Genomic DNA, 22,710 nt, shown 5'->3' with positions numbered 1-22,710 from the left:
AGTGGTTGGGGATACTGAGCTGACACATGTGCAGACAGCTACTGTTTAAGTTATTAACGTTGTTCAGAAAGAAAACGGCCGTATACATGCACTGTTGCCCGAAAAACTCATTCCAACAGTGCATAAAATAGCTACTCTTTGCAATCACTTCTAACCTTTCACACTGATGTTTCTGTGTGATCTCGTGGCGCAACGGTAGCGCGTCTGACTCCAGATCAGAAGGTTGCGTGTTCAAATCACGTCGGGATCAGACATTTCTATTTACCTTCATTAGTTTCTTGATTCCACTTTCATTTTTTGGAAACGCATATTTCAACATTAAGTACATGAAATTACATTCTACTTATGTGTACTTACATTGGAAGTACAGGACAGATTACATTGTAGTTACACTGCTAATACAGAAATTTCAAATAAAGCATTACCCACTAAATTATGCAGGTCATTGGATTTTACACTCTTAGAGGCAAGAAACAAAAATACACTTGAAAGAATATTGTATTGTTTATGATATGTTGTGCTGGCTCTTAAGAGCTTTTTGGTTTCTTCTGCAGATCACTTGGAATTCATACGGATCACTACTTCTGCACTTATTTGCTACAGCCGGTCACATTGGGGTTTTATTCTTGAATAGGGACTGAAACTGCCACAAACGCAGTGCCACGTCTCCCAGAAACCCTACAATAAATCTAAATGCAATTGAGATGTTAGCCAATCAGTACAGAATATTCTCTTGACGGCAGTAGTGCAGCGACTAACTAAGTGGTTGGGGATACTGAGCTGACACATGTGCAGACAGCTACTGTTTAAGTTATTAACGTTGTTCAGAAAGAAAACGGCCGTATACATGCACTGTTGCCCGAAAAACTCATTCCAACAGGGCATAAAATAGCTACTCTTTGCAATCACTTCTAACCTTTCACACTGATTTTTCGGTGTGATCTCGTGGCGCAACGGTAGCGCGTCTGACTCCAGATCAGAAGGTTGCGTGTTCAAATCACGTCGGGATCAGACATATCTATTTACCTTCATTAGTTTCTTGATTCCACTTTCATTTTTTGGAAACGCATATTTCAACATTAAGTACATGAAATTACATTCTACTTATGTGTACTTACATTGGAAGTACAGGACAGATTACATTGTAGTTACACTGCTAATACAGAAATTTCAAATAAAGCATTACCCACTAAATTATGCAGGTCATTGGATTTTACACTCTTAGAGGCAAGAAACAAAAATACACTTGAAAGAATATTGTATTGTTTATGATATGTTGTGCTGGCTCTTAAGAGCTTTTTGGTTTCTTCTGCAGATCATTTGAAATTTATACGGATCACTACTTCTGCACTTATTGGCTGCAGACATTTCTCTTTACCTTCATTAGTTTCTTGATTCCACTTTCATTTTTTGGAAATGCATATTTCAACATTAAGTACATGAAATTACATGCTACTTATGTGTACTTACATTGGAAGTACAGGACAGATTACATTGTAGTTACACTGCTAATACAGAAATTTCAAATAAAGCATTACCCACTAAATTATGCAGGTCATTGGATTTTACACTCTTAGAGGCAAGAAACAAAAATACACTTGAAAGAATATTGTATTGTTTATGATATGTTGTGCTGGCTCTTAAGAGCTTTTTGGTTTCTTCTGCAGATCACTTGAAATTCATACGGATCACTACTTCTGCACTTATTTGCTGCAGCCGGTCACATTGGGGTTTTATTCTTGAATAAGGACTGAAACTGTCACAAACGCAGTGCCACGTCTCCCAGAAACCCTACAATAAATCTAAATGCAATTGAGATGTTAGCCAATCAGTACAGAATATTCTCTTGACGGCAGTAGTGCAGCGACTAACTAAGTGGTTGGGGATACTGAGCTGACACATGTGCAGACAGCTACTGTTTAAGTTATTAACGTTGTTCAGAAAGAAAACGGCCGTATACATGCACTGTTGCCCGAAAAACTCATTCCAACAGTGCATAAAATAGCTACTCTTTGCAATCACTTCTAACCTTTCACACTGATGTTTCTGTGTGATCTCGTGGCGCAACGGTAGCGCGTCTGACTCCAGATCAGAAGGTTGCGTGTTAAAATCACGTCGGGATCAGACATTTCTATTTACCTTCATTAGTTTCTTGATTCCACTTTCATTTTTTGGAAACGCATATTTCAACATTAAGTACATGAAATTACATTCTACTTATGTGTACTTACATTGGAAGTACAGGACAGATTACATTGTAGTTACACTGCTAATACAGAAATTTCAAATAAAGCATTACCCACTAAATTATGCAGGTCATTGGATTTTACACTCTTAGAGGCAAGAAACAAAAATACACTTGAAAGAATATTGTATTGTTTATGATATGTTGTGCTGGCTCTTAAGAGCTTTTTGGTTTCTTCTGCAGATCACTTGGAATTCATACGGATCACTACTTCTGCACTTATTTGCTGCAGCCGGTCACATTGGGGTTTTATTCTTGAATAGGGACTGAAACTGCCACAAACGCAGTGCCACGTCTCCCAGAAACCCTACAATAAATCTAAATGCAATTGAGATGTTAGCCAATCAGTACAGAATATTCTCTTGACGGCAGTAGTGCAGCGACTAACTAAGTGGTTGGGGATACTGAGCTGACACATGTGCAGACAGCTACTGTTTAAGTTATTAACGTTGTTCAGAAAGAAAACGGCCGTATACATGCACTGTTGCCCGAAAAACTCATTCCAACAGTGCATAAAATAGCTACTCTTTGCAATCACTTCTAACCTTTCACACTGATGTTTCTGTGTGATCTCGTGGCGCAACGGTAGCGCGTCTGACTCCAGATCAGAAGGTTGCGTGTTCAAATCACGTCGGGATCAGACATTTCTCTTTACCTTCATTAGTTTCTTGATTCCACTTTCATTTTTTGGAAATGCATATTTCAACATTAAGTACATGAAATTACATGCTACTTATGTGTACTTACATTGGAAGTACAGGACAGATTACATTGTAGTTACACTGCTAATACAGAAATTTCAAATAAAGTATTACCCACTAAATTATGCAGGTCATTGGATTTTACACTATTAGAGGCAAGAAACAAAAATACACTTGAAAGAATATTGTATTGTTTATGATATGTTGTGCTGGCTCTTAAGAGCTTTTTGGTTTCTTCTGCAGATCACTTGAAATTCATACGGATCACTACTTCTGCACTTATTTTCTGCAGCCGGTCACATTGGGGTTTTATTCTTGAATAAGGACTGAAACTGTCACAAACGCAGTGCCACGTCTCCCAGAAACCCTACAATAAATCTAAATGCAATTGAGATGTTAGCCAATCAGTACAGAATATTCTCTTGACGGCAGTAGTGCAGCGACTAACTAAGTGGTTGGGGATACTGAGCTGACACATGTGCAGACAGCTACTGTTTAAGTTATTAACGTTGTTCAGAAAGAAAACGGCCGTATACATGCACTGTTGCCCGAAAAACTCATTCCAACAGTGCATAAAATAGCTACTCTTTGCAATCACTTCTAACCTTTCACACTGATGTTTCTGTGTGATCTCGTGGCGCAACGGTAGCGCGTCTGACTCCAGATCAGAAGGTTGCGTGTTCAAATCACGTCGGGTTCAGACATTTCTCTTTACCTTCATTAGTTTCTTGATTCCACTTTCATTTTTTGGAAATGCATATTTCAACATTAAGTACATGAAATTACATGCTACTTATGTGTACTTACATTGGAAGTACAGGACAGATTACATTGTAGTTACACTGCTAATACAGAAATTTCAAATAAAGTATTACCCACAAAATTATGCAGGTCATTGGATTTTACACTCTTAGAGGCAAGAAACAAAAATACACTTGAAAGAATATTGTATTGTTTATGATATGTTGTTCTGGCTCTTAAGAGCTTTTTGGTTTCTTCTGCAGATCACTTGAAATTCATACGGATCACTACTTCTGCACTTATTTGCTGCAGCCGGTCACATTGGGGTTTTATTCTTGAATAAGGACTGAAACTGTCACAAACGCAGTGCCACGTCTCCCAGAAACCCTACAATAAAACTAAATGCAATTGAGATGTTAGCCAATCAGTACAGAATATTCTCTTGACGGCAGTAGTGCAGCGACTAACTAAGTGGTTGGGGATACTGAGCTGACACATGTGCAGACAGCTACTGTTTAAGTTATTAACGTTGTTCAGAAAGAAAACGGCCGTATACATGCACTGTTGCCCGAAAAACTCATTCCAACAGTGCATAAAATAGCTACTCTTTGCAATCACTTCTAACCTTTCACACTGATGTTTCTGTGTGATCTCGTGGCGCAACGGTAGCGCGTCTGACTCCAGATCAGAAGGTTGCGTGTTCAAATCACGTCGGGATCAGACATTTCTATTTACCTTCATTAGTTTCTTGATTCCACTTTCATTTTTTGGAAACGCATATTTCAACATTAAGTACATGAAATTACATTCTACTTATGTGTACTTACATTGGAAGTACAGGACAGATTACATTGTAGTTACACTGCTAATACAGAAATTTCAAATAAAGCATTACCCACTAAATTATGCAGGTCATTGGATTTTACACTCTTAGAGGCAAGAAACAAAAATACACTTGAAAGAATATTGTATTGTTTATGATATGTTGTGCTGGCTCTTAAGAGCTTTTTGGTTTCTTCTGCAGATCACTTGGAATTCATACGGATCACTACTTCTGCACTTATTTGCTACAGCCAGTCACATTGGGGTTTTATTCTTGAATAGGGACTGAAACTGCCACAAACGCAGTGCCACGTCTCCCAGAAACCCTACAATAAATCTAAATGCAATTGAGATGTTAGCCAATCAGTACAGAATATTCTCTTGACGGCAGTAGTGCAGCGACTAACTAAGTGGTTGGGGATACTGAGCTGACACATGTGCAGACAGCTACTGTTTAAGTTATTAACGTTGTTCAGAAAGAAAACGGCCGTATACATGCACTGTTGCCCGAAAAACTCATTCCAACAGTGCATAAAATAGCTACTCTTTGCAATCACTTCTAACCTTTCACACTGATGTTTCTGTGTGATCTCGTGGCGCAACGGTAGCGCGTCTGACTCCAGATCAGAAGGTTGCGTGTTCAAATCACGTCGGGATCAGACATTTCTCTTTACCTTCATTAGTTTCTTGATTCCACTTTCATTTTTTGGAAATGCATATTTCAACATTAAGTACATGAAATTACATGCTACTTATGTGTACTTACATTGGAAGTACAGGACAGATTACATTGTAGTTACACTGCTAATACAGAAATTTCAAATAAAGTATTACCCACTAAATTATGCAGGTCATTGGATTTTACACTATTAGAGGCAAGAAACAAAAATACACTTGAAAGAATATTGTATTGTTTATGATATGTTGTGCTGGCTCTTAAGAGCTTTTTGGTTTCTTCTGCAGATCACTTGAAATTCATACGGATCACTACTTCTGCACTTATTTTCTGCAGCCGGTCACATTGGGGTTTTATTCTTGAATAAGGACTGAAACTGTCACAAACGCAGTGCCACGTCTCCCAGAAACCCTACAATAAATCTAAATGCAATTGAGATGTTAGCCAATCAGTACAGAATATTCTCTTGACGGCAGTAGTGCAGCGACTAACTAAGTGGTTGGGGATACTGAGCTGACACATGTGCAGACAGCTACTGTTTAAGTTATTAACGTTGTTCAGAAAGAAAACGGCCGTATACATGCACTGTTGCCCGAAAAACTCATTCCAACAGTGCATAAAATAGCTACTCTTTGCAATCACTTCTAACCTTTCACACTGATGTTTCTGTGTGATCTCGTGGCGCAACGGTAGCGCGTCTGACTCCAGATCAGAAGGTTGCGTGTTCAAATCACGTCGGGTTCAGACATTTCTCTTTACCTTCATTAGTTTCTTGATTCCACTTTCATTTTTTGGAAATGCATATTTCAACATTAAGTACATGAAATTACATGCTACTTATGTGTACTTACATTGGAAGTACAGGACAGATTACATTGTAGTTACACTGCTAATACAGAAATTTCAAATAAAGTATTACCCACAAAATTATGCAGGTCATTGGATTTTACACTCTTAGAGGCAAGAAACAAAAATACACTTGAAAGAATATTGTATTGTTTATGATATGTTGTTCTGGCTCTTAAGAGCTTTTTGGTTTCTTCTGCAGATCACTTGAAATTCATACGGATCACTACTTCTGCACTTATTTGCTGCAGCCGGTCACATTGGGGTTTTATTCTTGAATAAGGACTGAAACTGTCACAAACGCAGTGCCACGTCTCCCAGAAACCCTACAATAAAACTAAATGCAATTGAGATGTTAGCCAATCAGTACAGAATATTCTCTTGACGGCAGTAGTGCAGCGACTAACTAAGTGGTTGGGGATACTGAGCTGACACATGTGCAGACAGCTACTGTTTAAGTTATTAACGTTGTTCAGAAAGAAAACGGCCGTATACATGCACTGTTGCCCGAAAAACTCATTCCAACAGTGCATAAAATAGCTACTCTTTGCAATCACTTCTAACCTTTCACACTGATGTTTCTGTGTGATCTCGTGGCGCAACGGTAGCGCGTCTGACTCCAGATCAGAAGGTTGCGTGTTCAAATCACGTCGGGATCAGACATTTCTATTTACCTTCATTAGTTTCTTGATTCCACTTTCATTTTTTGGAAACGCATATTTCAACATTAAGTACATGAAATTACATTCTACTTATGTGTACTTACATTGGAAGTACAGGACAGATTACATTGTAGTTACACTGCTAATACAGAAATTTCAAATAAAGCATTACCCACTAAATTATGCAGGTCATTGGATTTTACACTCTTAGAGGCAAGAAACAAAAATACACTTGAAAGAATATTGTATTGTTTATGATATGTTGTGCTGGCTCTTAAGAGCTTTTTGGTTTCTTCTGCAGATCACTTGGAATTCATACGGATCACTACTTCTGCACTTATTTGCTACAGCCAGTCACATTGGGGTTTTATTCTTGAATAGGGACTGAAACTGCCACAAACGCAGTGCCACGTCTCCCAGAAACCCTACAATAAATCTAAATGCAATTGAGATGTTAGCCAATCAGTACAGAATATTCTCTTGACGGCAGTAGTGCAGCGACTAACTAAGTGGTTGGGGATACTGAGCTGACACATGTGCAGACAGCTACTGTTTAAGTTATTAACGTTGTTCAGAAAGAAAACGGCCGTATACATGCACTGTTGCCCGAAAAACTCATTCCAACAGTGCATAAAATAGCTACTCTTTGCAATCACTTCTAACCTTTCACACTGATTTTTCGGTGTGATCTCGTGGCGCAACGGTAGCGCGTCTGACTCCAGATCAGAAGGTTGCGTGTTCAAATCACGTCGGGATCAGACATATCTATTTACCTTCATTAGTTTCTTGATTCCACTTTCATTTTTTGGAAACGCATATTTCAACATTAAGTACATGAAATTACATTCTACTTATGTGTACTTACATTGGAAGTACAGGACAGATTACATTGTAGTTACACTGCTAATACAGAAATTTCAAATAAAGCATTACCCACTAAATTATGCAGGTCATTGGATTTTACACTCTTAGAGGCAAGAAACAAAAATACACTTGAAAGAATATTGTATTGTTTATGATATGTTGTGCTGGCTCTTAAGAGCTTTTTGGTTTCTTCTGCAGATCATTTGAAATTTATACGGATCACTACTTCTGCACTTATTGGCTGCAGACATTTCTCTTTACCTTCATTAGTTTCTTGATTCCACTTTCATTTTTTGGAAATGCATATTTCAACATTAAGTACATGAAATTACATGCTACTTATGTGTACTTACATTGGAAGTACAGGACAGATTACATTGTAGTTACACTGCTAATACAGAAATTTCAAATAAAGCATTACCCACTAAATTATGCAGGTCATTGGATTTTACACTCTTAGAGGCAAGAAACAAAAATACACTTGAAAGAATATTGTATTGTTTATGATATGTTGTGCTGGCTCTTAAGAGCTTTTTGGTTTCTTCTGCAGATCACTTGAAATTCATACGGATCACTACTTCTGCACTTATTTGCTGCAGCCGGTCACATTGGGGTTTTATTCTTGAATAAGGACTGAAACTGTCACAAACGCAGTGCCACGTCTCCCAGAAACCCTACAATAAATCTAAATGCAATTGAGATGTTAGCCAATCAGTACAGAATATTCTCTTGACGGCAGTAGTGCAGCGACTAACTAAGTGGTTGGGGATACTGAGCTGACACATGTGCAGACAGCTACTGTTTAAGTTATTAACGTTGTTCAGAAAGAAAACGGCCGTATACATGCACTGTTGCCCGAAAAACTCATTCCAACAGTGCATAAAATAGCTACTCTTTGCAATCACTTCTAACCTTTCACACTGATGTTTCTGTGTGATCTCGTGGCGCAACGGTAGCGCGTCTGACTCCAGATCAGAAGGTTGCGTGTTAAAATCACGTCGGGATCAGACATTTCTCTTTACCTTCATTAGTTTCTTGATTCCACTTTCATTTTTTGGAAATGCATATTTCAACATTAAGTACATGAAATTACATGCTACTTATGTGTACTTACATTGGAAGTACAGGACAGATTACATTGTAGTTACACTGCTAATACAGAAATTTCAAATAAAGTATTACCCACTAAATTATGCAGGTCATTGGATTTTACACTCTTAGAGGCAAGAAACAAAAATACACTTGAAAGAATATTGTATTGTTTATGATATGTTGTTCTGGCTCTTAAGAGCTTTTTGGTTTCTTCTGCAGATCATTTGAAATTTATACGGATCACTACTTCTGCACTTATTGGCTGCAGACATTTCTCTTTACCTTCATTAGTTTCTTGATTCCACTTTCATTTTTTGGAAATGCATATTTCAACATTAAGTACATGAAATTACATGCTACTTATGTGTACTTACATTGGAAGTACAGGACAGATTACATTGTAGTTACACTGCTAATACAGAAATTTCAAATAAAGCATTACCCACTAAATTATGCAGGTCATTGGATTTTACACTCTTAGAGGCAAGAAACAAAAATACACTTGAAAGAATATTGTATTGTTTATGATATGTTGTGCTGGCTCTTAAGAGCTTTTTGGTTTCTTCTGCAGATCACTTGAAATTCATACGGATCACTACTTCTGCACTTATTTGCTGCAGCCGGTCACATTGGGGTTTTATTCTTGAATAAGGACTGAAACTGTCACAAACGCAGTGCCACGTCTCCCAGAAACCCTACAATAAATCTAAATGCAATTGAGATGTTAGCCAATCAGTACAGAATATTCTCTTGACGGCAGTAGTGCAGCGACTAACTAAGTGGTTGGGGATACTGAGCTGACACATGTGCAGACAGCTACTGTTTAAGTTATTAACGTTGTTCAGAAAGAAAACGGCCGTATACATGCACTGTTGCCCGAAAAACTCATTCCAACAGTGCATAAAATAGCTACTCTTTGCAATCACTTCTAACCTTTCACACTGATGTTTCTGTGTGATCTCGTGGCGCAACGGTAGCGCGTCTGACTCCAGATCAGAAGGTTGCGTGTTAAAATCACGTCGGGATCAGACATTTCTCTTTACCTTCATTAGTTTCTTGATTCCACTTTCATTTTTTGGAAACGCATATTTCAACATTAAGTACATGAAATTACATTCTACTTATGTGTACTTACATTGGAAGTACAGGACAGATTACATTGTAGTTACACTGCTAATACAGAAATTTCAAATAAAGCATTACCCACTAAATTATGCAGGTCATTGGATTTTACACTCTTAGAGGCAAGAAACAAAAATACACTTGAAAGAATATTGTATTGTTTATGATATGTTGTGCTGGCTCTTAAGAGCTTTTTGGTTTCTTCTGCAGATCATTTGAAATTTATACGGATCACTACTTCTGCACTTATTGGCTGCAGACATTTCTCTTTACCTTCATTAGTTTCTTGATTCCACTTTCATTTTTTGGAAATGCATATTTCAACATTAAGTACATGAAATTACATGCTACTTATGTGTACTTACATTGGAAGTACAGGACAGATTACATTGTAGTTACACTGCTAATACAGAAATTTCAAATAAAGCATTACCCACTAAATTATGCAGGTCATTGGATTTTACACTCTTAGAGGCAAGAAACAAAAATACACTTGAAAGAATATTGTATTGTTTATGATATGTTGTGCTGGCTCTTAAGAGCTTTTTGGTTTCTTCTGCAGATCACTTGAAATTCATACGGATCACTACTTCTGCACTTATTTGCTGCAGCCGGTCACATTGGGGTTTTATTCTTGAATAAGGACTGAAACTGTCACAAACGCAGTGCCACGTCTCCCAGAAACCCTACAATAAATCTAAATGCAATTGAGATGTTAGCCAATCAGTACAGAATATTCTCTTGACGGCAGTAGTGCAGCGACTAACTAAGTGGTTGGGGATACTGAGCTGACACATGTGCAGACAGCTACTGTTTAAGTTATTAACGTTGTTCAGAAAGAAAACGGCCGTATACATGCACTGTTGCCCGAAAAACTCATTCCAACAGTGCATAAAATAGCTACTCTTTGCAATCACTTCTAACCTTTCACACTGATGTTTCTGTGTGATCTCGTGGCGCAACGGTAGCGCGTCTGACTCCAGATCAGAAGGTTGCGTGTTCAAATCACGTCGGGATCAGACATATCTATTTACCTTCATTAGTTTCTTGATTCCACTTTCATTTTTTGGAAACGCATATTTCAACATTAAGTACATGAAATTACATTCTACTTATGTGTACTTACATTGGAAGTACAGGACAGATTACATTGTAGTTACACTGCTAATACAGAAATTTCAAATAAAGCATTACCCACTAAATTATGCAGGTCATTGGATTTTACACTCTTAGAGGCAAGAAACAAAAATACACTTGAAAGAATATTGTATTGTTTATGATATGTTGTGCTGGCTCTTAAGAGCTTTTTGGTTTCTTCTGCAGATCATTTGAAATTTATACGGATCACTACTTCTGCACTTATTGGCTGCAGACATTTCTCTTTACCTTCATTAGTTTCTTGATTCCACTTTCATTTTTTGGAAATGCATATTTCAACATTAAGTACATGAAATTACATGCTACTTATGTGTACTTACATTGGAAGTACAGGACAGATTACATTGTAGTTACACTGCTAATACAGAAATTTCAAATAAAGCATTACCCACTAAATTATGCAGGTCATTGGATTTTACACTCTTAGAGGCAAGAAACAAAAATACACTTGAAAGAATATTGTATTGTTTATGATATGTTGTGCTGGCTCTTAAGAGCTTTTTGGTTTCTTCTGCAGATCACTTGAAATTCATACGGATCACTACTTCTGCACTTATTTGCTGCAGCCGGTCACATTGGGGTTTTATTCTTGAATAAGGACTGAAACTGTCACAAACGCAGTGCCACGTCTCCCAGAAACCCTACAATAAATCTAAATGCAATTGAGATGTTAGCCAATCAGTACAGAATATTCTCTTGACGGCAGTAGTGCAGCGACTAACTAAGTGGTTGGGGATACTGAGCTGACACATGTGCAGACAGCTACTGTTTAAGTTATTAACGTTGTTCAGAAAGAAAACGGCCGTATACATGCACTGTTGCCCGAAAAACTCATTCCAACAGTGCATAAAATAGCTACTCTTTGCAATCACTTCTAACCTTTCACACTGATGTTTCTGTGTGATCTCGTGGCGCAACGGTAGCGCGTCTGACTCCAGATCAGAAGGTTGCGTGTTAAAATCACGTCGGGATCAGACATTTCTCTTTACCTTCATTAGTTTCTTGATTCCACTTTCATTTTTTGGAAATGCATATTTCAACATTAAGTACATGAAATTACATGCTACTTATGTGTACTTACATTGGAAGTACAGGACAGATTACATTGTAGTTACACTGCTAATACAGAAATTTCAAATAAAGTATTACCCACTAAATTATGCAGGTCATTGGATTTTACACTCTTAGAGGCAAGAAACAAAAATACACTTGAAAGAATATTGTATTGTTTATGATATGTTGTTCTGGCTCTTAAGAGCTTTTTGGTTTCTTCTGCAGATCACTTGAAATTCATACGGATCACTACTTCTGCACTTATTTGCTGCAGCCGGTCACATTGGGGTTTTATTCTTGAATAGGGACTGAAACTGCCACAAACGCAGTGCCACGTCTCCCAGAAACCCTACAATAAAACTAAATGCAATTGAGATGTTAGCCAATCAGTACAGAATATTCTCTTGACGGCAGTAGTGCAGCGACTAACTAAGTGGTTGGGGATACTGAGCTGACACATGTGCAGACAGCTACTGTTTAAGTTATTAACGTTGTTCAGAAAGAAAACGGCCGTATACATGCACTGTTGCCCGAAAAACTCATTCCAACAGTGCATAAAATAGCTACTCTTTGCAATCACTTCTAACCTTTCACACTGATGTTTCTGTGTGATCTCGTGGCGCAACGGTAGCGCGTCTGACTCCAGATCAGAAGGTTGCGTGTTCAAATCACGTCGGGATCAGACATTTCTATTTACCTTCATTAGTTTCTTGATTCCACTTTCATTTTTTGGAAACGCATATTTCAACATTAAGTACATGAAATTACATTCTACTTATGTGTACTTACATTGGAAGTACAGGACAGATTACATTGTAGTTACACTGCTAATACAGAAATTTCAAATAAAGCATTACCCACTAAATTATGCAGGTCATTGGATTTTACACTCTTAGAGGCAAGAAACAAAAATACACTTGAAAGAATATTGTATTGTTTATGATATGTTGTGCTGGCTCTTAAGAGCTTTTTGGTTTCTTCTGCAGATCACTTGGAATTCATACGGATCACTACTTCTGCACTTATTTGCTGCAGCCGGTCACATTGGGGTTTTATTCTTGAATAGGGACTGAAACTGCCACAAACGCAGTGCCACGTCTCCCAGAAACCCTACAATAAATCTAAATGCAATTGAGATGTTAGCCAATCAGTACAGAATATTCTCTTGACGGCAGTAGTGCAGCGACTAACTAAGTGGTTGGGGATACTGAGCTGACACATGTGCAGACAGCTACTGTTTAAGTTATTAACGTTGTTCAGAAAGAAAACGGCCGTATACATGCACTGTTGCCCGAAAAACTCATTCCAACAGTGCATAAAATAGCTACTCTTTGCAATCACTTCTAACCTTTCACACTGATGTTTCTGTGTGATCTCGTGGCGCAACGGTAGCGCGTCTGACTTCTGATCAGAAGGTTGCGTGTTCAAATCACGTCGGGATCAGACATTTCTATTTACCTTCATTAGTTTCTTGATTCCACTTTCATTTTTTGGAAACGCATATTTCAACATTAAGTACATGAAATTACATTCTACTTATGTGTACTTACATTGGAAGTACAGGACAGATTACATTGTAGTTACACTGCTAATACAGAAATTTCAAATAAAGCATTACCCACTAAATTATGCAGGTCATTGGATTTTACACTCTTAGAGGCAAGAAACAAAAAAACACTTGAAAGAATATTGTATTGTTTATGATATGTTGTGCTGGCTCTTAAGAGCTTTTTGGTTTCTTCTGCAGATCACTTGGAATTCATACGGATCACTACTTCTGCACTTATTTGCTGCAGCCGGTCACATTGGGGTTTTATTCTTGAATAGGGACTGAAACTGCCACAAACGCAGTGCCACGTCTCCAAGAAACCCTACAATAAAACTAAATGCAATTGAGATGTTAGCCAATCAGTACAGAATATTCTCTTGACGGCAGTAGTGCAGCGACTAACTAAGTGTTGGGGATACTGAGCTGACACATGTGCAGACAGCTACTGTTTAAGTTATTAACGTTGTTCAGAAAGAAAACGGCCGTATACATGCACTGTTGCCCGAAAAACTCATTCCAACAGTGCATAAAATAGCTACTCTTTGCAATCACTTCTAACCTTTCACACTGATGTTTCTGTGTGATCTCGTGGCGCAACGGTAGCGCGTCTGACTCCAGATCAGAAGGTTGCGTGTTCAAATCACGTCGGGATCAGACATTTCTATTTACCTTCATTAGTTTCTTGATTCCACTTTCATTTTTTGGAAACGCATATTTCAACATTAAGTACATGAAATTACATTCTACTTATGTGTACTTACATTGGAAGTACAGGACAGATTACATTGTAGTTACACTGCTAATACAGAAATTTCAAATAAAGCATTACCCACTAAATTATGCAGGTCATTGGATTTTACACTCTTAGAGGCAAGAAACAAAAATACACTTGAAAGAATATTGTATTGTTTATGATATGTTGTGCTGGCTCTTAAGAGCTTTTTGGTTTCTTCTGCAGATCACTTGGAATTCATACGGATCACTACTTCTGCACTTATTTGCTGCAGCCGGTCACATTTGGGTTTTATTCTTGAATAGGGACTGAAACTGCCACAAACGCAGTGCCACGTCTCCCAGAAACCCTACAATAAATCTAAATGCAATTGAGATGTTAGCCAATCAGTACAGAATATTCTCTTGACGGCAGTAGTGCAGCGACTAACTAAGTGGTTGGGGATACTGAGCTGACACATGTGCAGACAGCTACTGTTTAAGTTATTAACGTTGTTCAGAAAGAAAACGGCCGTATACATGCACTGTTGCCCGAAAAACTCATTCCAACAGTGCATAAAATAGCTACTCTTTGCAATCACTTCTAACCTTTCACACTGATGTTTCGGTGTGATCTCGTGGCGCAACGGTAGCGCGTCTGACTCCAGATCAGAAGGTTGCGTGTTCAAATCACGTCGGGATCAGACATTTCTATTTACCTTCATTAGTTTCTTGATTCCACTTTCATTTTTTGGAAACGCATATTTCAACATTAAGTACATGAAATTACATTCTACTTATGTGTACTTACATTGGAAGTACAGGACAGATTACATTGTAGTTACACTGCTAATACAGAAATTTCAAATAAAGCATTACCCACTAAATTATGCAGGTCATTGGATTTTACACTCTTAGAGGCAAGAAACAAAAATACACTTGAAAGAATATTGTATTGTTTATGATATGTTGTGCTGGCTCTTAAGAGCTTTTTGGTTTCTTCTGCAGATCATTTGAAATTTATACGGATCACTACTTCTGCACTTATTGGCTGCAGACATTTCTCTTTACCTTCATTAGTTTCTTGATTCCACTTTCATTTTTTGGAAATGCATATTTCAACATTAAGTACATGAAATTACATGCTACTTATGTGTACTTACATTGGAAGTACAGGACAGATTACATTGTAGTTACACTGCTAATACAGAAATTTCAAATAAAGCATTACCCACTAAATTATGCAGGTCATTGGATTTTACACTCTTAGAGGCAAGAAACAAAAATACACTTGAAAGAATATTGTATTGTTTATGATATGTTGTGCTGGCTCTTAAGAGCTTTTTGGTTTCTTCTGCAGATCATTTGAAATTTATACGGATCACTACTTCTGCACTTATTGGCTGCAGACATTTCTCTTTACCTTCATTAGTTTCTTGATTCCACTTTCATTTTTTGGAAATGCATATTTCAACATTAAGTACATGAAATTACATGCTACTTATGTGTACTTACATTGGAAGTACAGGACAGATTACATTGTAGTTACACTGCTAATACAGAAATTTCAAATAAAGCATTACCCACTAAATTATGCAGGTCATTGGATTTTACACTCTTAGAGGCAAGAAACAAAAATACACTTGAAAGAATATTGTATTGTTTATGATATGTTGTGCTGGCTCTTAAGAGCTTTTTGGTTTCTTCTGCAGATCACTTGAAATTCATACGGATCACTACTTCTGCACTTATTTGCTGCAGCCGGTCACATTGGGGTTTTATTCTTGAATAAGGACTGAAACTGTCACAAACGCAGTGCCACGTCTCCCAGAAACCCTACAATAAATCTAAATGCAATTGAGATGTTAGCCAATCAGTACAGAATATTCTCTTGACGGCAGTAGTGCAGCGACTAACTAAGTGGTTGGGGATACTGAGCTGACACATGTGCAGACAGCTACTGTTTAAGTTATTAACGTTGTTCAGAAAGAAAACGGCCGTATACATGCACTGTTGCCCGAAAAACTCATTCCAACAGTGCATAAAATAGCTACTCTTTGCAATCACTTCTAACCTTTCACACTGATGTTTCTGTGTGATCTCGTGGCGCAACGGTAGCGCGTCTGACTCCAGATCAGAAGGTTGCGTGTTAAAATCACGTCGGGATCAGACATTTCTCTTTACCTTCATTAGTTTCTTGATTCCACTTTCATTTTTTGGAAATGCATATTTCAACATTAAGTACATGAAATTACATGCTACTTATGTGTACTTACATTGGAAGTACAGGACAGATTACATTGTAGTTACACTGCTAATACAGAAATTTCAAATAAAGTATTACCCACTAAATTATGCAGGTCATTGGATTTTACACTCTTAGAGGCAAGAAACAAAAATACACTTGAAAGAATATTGTATTGTTTATGATATGTTGTTCTGGCTCTTAAGAGCTTTTTGGTTTCTTCTGCAGATCACTTGAAATTCATACGGATCACTACTTCTGCACTTATTTGCTGCAGCCGGTCACATTGGGGTTTTATTCTTGAATAGGGACTGAAACTGCCACAAACGCAGTGCCACGTCTCCCAGAAACCCTACAATAAAACTAAATGCAATTGAGATGTTAGCCAATCAGTACAGAATATTCTCTTGACGGCAGTAGTGCAGCGACTAACTAAGTGGTTGGGGATACTGAGCTGACACATGTGCAGACAGCTACTGTTTAAGTTATTAACGTTGTTCAGAAAGAAAACGGCCGTATACATGCACTGTTGCCCGAAAAACTCATTCCAACAGTGCATAAAATAGCTACTCTTTGCAATCACTTCTAACCTTTCACACTGATGTTTCTGTGTGATCTCGTGGCGCAACGGTAGCGCGTCTGACTCCAGATCAGAAGGTTGCGTGTTCAAATCACGTCGGGATCAGACATTTCTATTTACCTTCATTAGTTTCTTGATTCCACTTTCATTTTTTGGAAACGCATATTTCAACATTAAGTACATGAAATTACATTCTACTTATGTGTACTTACATTGGAAGTACAGGACAGATTACATTGTAGTTACACTGCTAATACAGAAATTTCAAATAAAGCATTACCCACTAAATTATGCAGGTCATTGGATTTTACACTCTTAGAGGCAAGAAACAAAAATACACTTGAAAGAATATTGTATTGTTTATGATATGTTGTGCTGGCTCTTAAGAGCTTTTTGGTTTCTTCTGCAGATCACTTGGAATTCATACGGATCACTACTTCTGCACTTATTTGCTGCAGCCGGTCACATTGGGGTTTTATTCTTGAATAGGGACTGAAACTGCCACAAACGCAGTGCCACGTCTCCCAGAAACCCTACAATAAATCTAAATGCAATTGAGATGTTAGCCAATCAGTACAGAATATTCTCTTGACGGCAGTAGTGCAGCGACTAACTAAGTGGTTGGGGATACTGAGCTGACACATGTGCAGACAGCTACTGTTTAAGTTATTAACGTTGTTCAGAAAGAAAACGGCCGTATACATGCACTGTTGCCCGAAAAACTCATTCCAACAGTGCATAAAATAGCTACTCTTTGCAATCACTTCTAACCTTTCACACTGATGTTTCTGTGTGATCTCGTGGCGCAACGGTAGCGCGTCTGACTTCTGATCAGAAGGTTGCGTGTTCAAATCACGTCGGGATCAGACATTTCTATTTACCTTCATTAGTTTCTTGATTCCACTTTCATTTTTTGGAAACGCATATTTCAACATTAAGTACATGAAATTACATTCTACTTATGTGTACTTACATTGGAAGTACAGGACAGATTACATTGTAGTTACACTGCTAATACAGAAATTTCAAATAAAGCATTACCCACTAAATTATGCAGGTCATTGGATTTTACACTCTTAGAGGCAAGAAACAAAAATACACTTGAAAGAATATTGTATTGTTTATGATATGTTGTGCTGGCTCTTAAGAGCTTTTTGGTTTCTTCTGCAGATCACTTGGAATTCATACGGATCACTACTTCTGCACTTATTTGCTGCAGCCGGTCACATTTGGGTTTTATTCTTGAATAGGGACTGAAACTGCCACAAACGCAGTGCCACGTCTCCCAGAAACCCTACAATAAATCTAAATGCAATTGAGATGTTAGCCAATCAGTACAGAATATTCTCTTGACGGCAGTAGTGCAGCGACTAACTAAGTGGTTGGGGATACTGAGCTGACACATGTGCAGACAGCTACTGTTTAAGTTATTAACGTTGTTCAGAAAGAAAACGGCCGTATACATGCACTGTTGCCCGAAAAACTCATTCCAACAGTGCATAAAATAGCTACTCTTTGCAATCACTTCTAACCTTTCACACTGATGTTTCGGTGTGATCTCGTGGCGCAACGGTAGCGCGTCTGACTCCAGATCAGAAGGTTGCGTGTTCAAATCACGTCGGGATCAGACATTTCTATTTACCTTCATTAGTTTCTTGATTCCACTTTCATTTTTTGGAAACGCATATTTCAACATTAAGTACATGAAATTACATTCTACTTATGTGTACTTACATTGGAAGTACAGGACAGATTACATTGTAGTTACACTGCTAATACAGAAATTTCAAATAAAGCATTACCCACTAAATTATGCAGGTCATTGGATTTTACACTCTTAGAGGCAAGAAACAAAAATACACTTGAAAGAATATTGTATTGTTTATGATATGTTGTGCTGGCTCTTAAGAGCTTTTTGGTTTCTTCTGCAGATCATTTGAAATTTATACGGATCACTACTTCTGCACTTATTGGCTGCAGACATTTCTCTTTACCTTCATTAGTTTCTTGATTCCACTTTCATTTTTTGGAAATGCATATTTCAACATTAAGTACATGAAATTACATGCTACTTATGTGTACTTACATTGGAAGTACAGGACAGATTACATTGTAGTTACACTGCTAATACAGAAATTTCAAATAAAGCATTACCCACTAAATTATGCAGGTCATTGGATTTTACACTCTTAGAGGCAAGAAACAAAAATACACTTGAAAGAATATTGTATTGTTTATGATATGTTGTGCTGGCTCTTAAGAGCTTTTTGGTTTCTTCTGCAGATCACTTGAAATTCATACGGATCACTACTTCTGCACTTATTTGCTGCAACCGGTCACATTGGGGTTTTATTCTTGAATAAGGACTGAAACTGTCACAAACGCAGTGCCACGTCTCCCAGAAACCCTACAATAAATCTAAATGCAATTGAGATGTTAGCCAATCAGTACAGAATATTCTCTTGACGGCAGTAGTGCAGCGACTAACTAAGTGGTTGGGGATACTGAGCTGACACATGTGCAGACAGCTACTGTTTAAGTTATTAACGTTGTTCAGAAAGAAAACGGCCGTATACATGCACTGTTGCCCGAAAAACTCATTCCAACAGTGCATAAAATAGCTACTCTTTGCAATCACTTCTAACCTTTCACACTGATGTTTCTGTGTGATCTCGTGGCGCAACGGTAGCGCGTCTGACTCCAGATCAGAAGGTTGCGTGTTCAAATCACGTCGGGATCAGACATTTCTATTTACCTTCATTAGTTTCTTGATTCCACTTTCATTTTTTGGAAACGCATATTTCAACATTAAGTACATGAAATTACATTCTACTTATGTGTACTTACATTGGAAGTACAGGACAGATTACATTGTAGTTACACTGCTAATACAGAAATTTCAAATAAAGCATTACCCACTAAATTATGCAGGTCATTGGATTTTACACTCTTAGAGGCAAGAAACAAAAATACACTTGAAAGAATATTGTATTGTTTATGATATGTTGTGCTGGCTCTTAAGAGCTTTTTGGTTTCTTCTGCAGATCACTTGGAATTCATACGGATCACTACTTCTGCACTTATTTGCTGCAGCCGGTCACATTGGGGTTTTATTCTTGAATAAGGACTGAAACTGTCACAAACGCAGTGCCACGTCTCCCAGAAACCCTACAATAAATCTAAATGCAATTGAGATGTTAGCCAATCAGTACAGAATATTCTCTTGACGGCAGTAGTGCAGCGACTAACTAAGTAGTTGGGGATACTGAGCTGACACATGTGCAGACAGCTACTGTTTAAGTTATTAACGTTGTTCAGAAAGAAAACGGCCGTATACATGCACTGTTGCCCGAAAAACTCATTCCAACAGTGCATAAAATAGCTACTCTTTGCAATCACTTCTAACCTTTCACACTGATGTTTCTGTGTGATCTCGTGGCGCAACGGTAGCGCGTCTGACTCCAGATCAGAAGGTTGCGTGTTCAAATCACGTCGGGATCAGACATTTCTCTTTACCTTCATTAGTTTCTTGATTCCACTTTCATTTTTTGGAAATGCATATTTCAACATTAAGTACATGAAATTACATGCTACTTATGTGTACTTACATTGGAAGTACAGGACAGATTACATTGTAGTTACACTGCTAATACAGAAATTTCAAATAAAGTATTACCCACTAAATTATGCAGGTCATTGGATTTTACACTATTAGAGGCAAGAAACAAAAATACACTTGAAAGAATATTGTATTGTTTATGATATGTTGTGCTGGCTCTTAAGAGCTTTTTGGTTTCTTCTGCAGATCACTTGAAATTCATACGGATCACTACTTCTGCACTTATTTTCTGCAGCCGGTCACATTGGGGTTTTATTCTTGAATAAGGACTGAAACTGTCACAAACGCAGTGCCACGTCTCCCAGAAACCCTACAATAAATCTAAATGCAATTGAGATGTTAGCCAATCAGTACAGAATATTCTCTTGACGGCAGTAGTGCAGCGACTAACTAAGTGGTTGGGGATACTGAGCTGACACATGTGCAGACAGCTACTGTTTAAGTTATTAACGTTGTTCAGAAAGAAAACGGCCGTATACATGCACTGTTGCCCGAAAAACTCATTCCAACAGTGCATAAAATAGCTACTCTTTGCAATCACTTCTAACCTTTCACACTGATGTTTCTGTGTGATCTCGTGGCGCAACGGTAGCGCGTCTGACTCCAGATCAGAAGGTTGCGTGTTCAAATCACGTCGGGATCAGACATTTCTCTTTACCTTCATTAGTTTCTTGATTCCACTTTCATTTTTTGGAAATGCATATTTCAACATTAAGTACATGAAATTACATGCTACTTATGTGTACTTACATTGGAAGTACAGGACAGATTACATTGTAGTTACACTGCTAATACAGAAATTTCAAATAAAGTATTACCCACTAAATTATGCAGGTCATTGGATTTTACACTATTAGAGGCAAGAAACAAAAATACACTTGAAAGAATATTGTATTGTTTATGATATGTTGTGCTGGCTCTTAAGAGCTTTTTGGTTTCTTCTGCAGATCACTTGAAATTCATACGGATCACTACTTCTGCACTTATTTTCTGCAGCCGGTCACATTGGGGTTTTATTCTTGAATAAGGACTGAAACTGTCACAAACGCAGTGCCACGTCTCCCAGAAACCCTACAATAAATCTAAATGCAATTGAGATGTTAGCCAATCAGTACAGAATATTCTCTTGACGGCAGTAGTGCAGCGACTAACTAAGTGGTTGGGGATACTGAGCTGACACATGTGCAGACAGCTACTGTTTAAGTTATTAACGTTGTTCAGAAAGAAAACGGCCGTATACATGCACTGTTGCCCGAAAAACTCATTCCAACAGTGCATAAAATAGCTACTCTTTGCAATCACTTCTAACCTTTCACACTGATGTTTCTGTGTGATCTCGTGGCGCAACGGTAGCGCGTCTGACTCCAGATCAGAAGGTTGCGTGTTCAAATCACGTCGGGATCAGACATTTCTCTTTACCTTCATTAGTTTCTTGATTCCACTTTCATTTTTTGGAAATGCATATTTCAACATTAAGTACATGAAATTACATGCTACTTATGTGTACTTACATTGGAAGTACAGGACAGATTACATTGTAGTTACACTGCTAATACAGAAATTTCAAATAAAGTATTACCCACTAAATTATGCAGGTCATTGGATTTTACACTCTTAGAGGCAAGAAACAAAAATACACTTGAAAGAATATTGTATTGTTTATGATATGTTGTGCTGGCTCTTAAGAGCTTTTTGGTTTCTTCTGCAGATCACTTGGAATTCATACGGATCACTACTTCTGCACTTATTTGCTGCAGCCGGTCACATTGGGGTTTTATTCTTGAATAGGGACTGAAACTGCCACAAACGCAGTGCCACGTCTCCCAGAAACCCTACAATAAAACTAAATGCAATTGAGATGTTAGCCAATCAGTACAGAATATTCTCTTGACGGCAGTAGTGCAGCGACTAACTAAGTGGTTGGGGATACTGAGCTGACACATGTGCAGACAGCTACTGTTTAAGTTATTAACGTTGTTCAGAAAGAAAACGGCCGTATACATGCACTGTTGCCCGAAAAACTC

At 37.9% G+C, this 22,710-nt stretch overlaps 19 non-coding genes across 19 annotated transcripts; all 19 read left to right on the top strand.

The window, feature by feature from the left end:
- The first annotated feature begins 178 nt into the window (after positions 1 to 178).
- Positions 179 to 250, top strand: TRNAW-CCA (transfer RNA tryptophan (anticodon CCA)). The gene has a single exon. It is a non-coding gene; the product is annotated as a tRNA-Trp (tRNA).
- A 689-nt stretch (positions 251 to 939) lies between these two features.
- Positions 940 to 1,011, top strand: TRNAW-CCA (transfer RNA tryptophan (anticodon CCA)). Its single transcript has one exon. It is a non-coding gene; the product is annotated as a tRNA-Trp (tRNA).
- Positions 1,012 to 2,813: 1,802 nt separating this feature from the next.
- On the top strand, positions 2,814 to 2,885 carry TRNAW-CCA (transfer RNA tryptophan (anticodon CCA)). The gene has a single exon. It is a non-coding gene; the product is annotated as a tRNA-Trp (tRNA).
- Positions 2,886 to 4,335: 1,450 nt separating this feature from the next.
- TRNAW-CCA (transfer RNA tryptophan (anticodon CCA)) lies at positions 4,336 to 4,407 on the top strand. The gene has a single exon. It is a non-coding gene; the product is annotated as a tRNA-Trp (tRNA).
- A 689-nt stretch (positions 4,408 to 5,096) lies between these two features.
- Positions 5,097 to 5,168, top strand: TRNAW-CCA (transfer RNA tryptophan (anticodon CCA)). The gene has a single exon. It is a non-coding gene; the product is annotated as a tRNA-Trp (tRNA).
- Positions 5,169 to 6,618: 1,450 nt separating this feature from the next.
- Positions 6,619 to 6,690, top strand: TRNAW-CCA (transfer RNA tryptophan (anticodon CCA)). Its single transcript has one exon. It is a non-coding gene; the product is annotated as a tRNA-Trp (tRNA).
- Positions 6,691 to 7,379: 689 nt separating this feature from the next.
- TRNAW-CCA (transfer RNA tryptophan (anticodon CCA)) lies at positions 7,380 to 7,451 on the top strand. The gene has a single exon. It is a non-coding gene; the product is annotated as a tRNA-Trp (tRNA).
- A 3,267-nt stretch (positions 7,452 to 10,718) lies between these two features.
- On the top strand, positions 10,719 to 10,790 carry TRNAW-CCA (transfer RNA tryptophan (anticodon CCA)). Its single transcript has one exon. It is a non-coding gene; the product is annotated as a tRNA-Trp (tRNA).
- A 1,802-nt stretch (positions 10,791 to 12,592) lies between these two features.
- On the top strand, positions 12,593 to 12,664 carry TRNAW-CCA (transfer RNA tryptophan (anticodon CCA)). Its single transcript has one exon. It is a non-coding gene; the product is annotated as a tRNA-Trp (tRNA).
- Positions 12,665 to 13,353: 689 nt separating this feature from the next.
- On the top strand, positions 13,354 to 13,425 carry TRNAR-UCU (transfer RNA arginine (anticodon UCU)). Its single transcript has one exon. It is a non-coding gene; the product is annotated as a tRNA-Arg (tRNA).
- Positions 13,426 to 14,113: 688 nt separating this feature from the next.
- Positions 14,114 to 14,185, top strand: TRNAW-CCA (transfer RNA tryptophan (anticodon CCA)). The gene has a single exon. It is a non-coding gene; the product is annotated as a tRNA-Trp (tRNA).
- A 689-nt stretch (positions 14,186 to 14,874) lies between these two features.
- Positions 14,875 to 14,946, top strand: TRNAW-CCA (transfer RNA tryptophan (anticodon CCA)). The gene has a single exon. It is a non-coding gene; the product is annotated as a tRNA-Trp (tRNA).
- A 2,154-nt stretch (positions 14,947 to 17,100) lies between these two features.
- TRNAW-CCA (transfer RNA tryptophan (anticodon CCA)) lies at positions 17,101 to 17,172 on the top strand. Its single transcript has one exon. It is a non-coding gene; the product is annotated as a tRNA-Trp (tRNA).
- Positions 17,173 to 17,861: 689 nt separating this feature from the next.
- Positions 17,862 to 17,933, top strand: TRNAR-UCU (transfer RNA arginine (anticodon UCU)). The gene has a single exon. It is a non-coding gene; the product is annotated as a tRNA-Arg (tRNA).
- Positions 17,934 to 18,622: 689 nt separating this feature from the next.
- On the top strand, positions 18,623 to 18,694 carry TRNAW-CCA (transfer RNA tryptophan (anticodon CCA)). The gene has a single exon. It is a non-coding gene; the product is annotated as a tRNA-Trp (tRNA).
- Positions 18,695 to 19,735: 1,041 nt separating this feature from the next.
- TRNAW-CCA (transfer RNA tryptophan (anticodon CCA)) lies at positions 19,736 to 19,807 on the top strand. Its single transcript has one exon. It is a non-coding gene; the product is annotated as a tRNA-Trp (tRNA).
- A 689-nt stretch (positions 19,808 to 20,496) lies between these two features.
- Positions 20,497 to 20,568, top strand: TRNAW-CCA (transfer RNA tryptophan (anticodon CCA)). The gene has a single exon. It is a non-coding gene; the product is annotated as a tRNA-Trp (tRNA).
- A 689-nt stretch (positions 20,569 to 21,257) lies between these two features.
- Positions 21,258 to 21,329, top strand: TRNAW-CCA (transfer RNA tryptophan (anticodon CCA)). Its single transcript has one exon. It is a non-coding gene; the product is annotated as a tRNA-Trp (tRNA).
- Positions 21,330 to 22,018: 689 nt separating this feature from the next.
- On the top strand, positions 22,019 to 22,090 carry TRNAW-CCA (transfer RNA tryptophan (anticodon CCA)). The gene has a single exon. It is a non-coding gene; the product is annotated as a tRNA-Trp (tRNA).
- The last annotated feature ends 620 nt before the right edge of the window (positions 22,091 to 22,710 follow it).

Source organism: Ascaphus truei, chromosome 6, assembly GCF_040206685.1.
Source record: "Ascaphus truei isolate aAscTru1 chromosome 6, aAscTru1.hap1, whole genome shotgun sequence".
Classification (NCBI taxonomy): domain Eukaryota; kingdom Metazoa; phylum Chordata; class Amphibia; order Anura; family Ascaphidae; genus Ascaphus; species Ascaphus truei.
This window is presented reverse-complemented; position numbering and strand designations above follow the sequence as displayed.